The sequence below is a fragment of the Nicotiana attenuata genome, unplaced genomic scaffold (assembly GCF_001879085.1).
Source record: "Nicotiana attenuata strain UT unplaced genomic scaffold, NIATTr2, whole genome shotgun sequence".
NCBI lineage: Eukaryota > Viridiplantae > Streptophyta > Magnoliopsida > Solanales > Solanaceae > Nicotiana > Nicotiana attenuata.
In genome coordinates this window covers 216,902-217,862 of record NW_017670299.1, presented here as the reverse complement: position 1 = coordinate 217,862, position 961 = coordinate 216,902, and positions in this window count along the sequence as shown.

Genomic DNA, 961 nt, shown 5'->3' with positions numbered 1-961 from the left:
TGATATAGCTATTTGTGCAAGTAGTTTACAGTTAAGAAGCAACTGTCTCTTGTACAGATCGTGTATTAATCTATTATAACTATAGGATACTCCCCTTTTACGAATTACTGCGTTTATCCGAGTGATTCATAAACGACGAAAATCTCTCTTTTTCCTATCCCTATCCCGATGAGCCGAAACTAAAGCTCTTATTTTCTGTTGAGTAATTATTCGAGTAAGCCTTCAATGAGACCCTCGAAAGCTTGATACAAATAAACGAATTTTTGTTCTACGTCACCGAGCTATATATCCCCGTTTAATTCTGGTCATTGAATAAATGAAACTTTGACGAATAACTAATCGATTGCCTTTCTTTCAGTTATTCTTTTCCCCCTTCCTAGTCTATTAATAACAAAACGGATTTTTCCAATGTATAAAATAAAAATTCCAATGGCTTTGGCTACTCTAACCTTCCCGACCACGATTTTTTTTTAGGTATTTCTCTGCGAAATAAGAAAGAAATAAAAAATTGTATTTTCCTAGGTATCAAAAATCTAGTAAATAAAAGAAATCAAAAAATAAATAGTGGGTTCCTTCGTTTCTATGGTTACTTCTTAAACGATGAGGTCTTCTCTATACACCGGAGCCTTTACTTTATACTTTAATTTAATATTTAATCAACTAATTGATGTTATTGGGAACTTGTATAGTTCACACTCTTTGGCTCTACCCATGAATTATCCAGTAATAGGTCTTTCACAATCAGATCTACCTATACAGTAACGGTATTTAATTATGAAAGTTTGCTGGGTAGCTGACCCTCTTAGTCCGTTCTTGCCAGAGTGGGAGCCTGCCTAATCTTTATGTTTTATGCTTTTTAAATAAGATTTCCTCCGCTTAATGGATAACCATTTGTTACCAATGGAGAATTTCTTATCATCTTAAATTCAGGTGATTGGATTTACACCAACGGAAACCATAA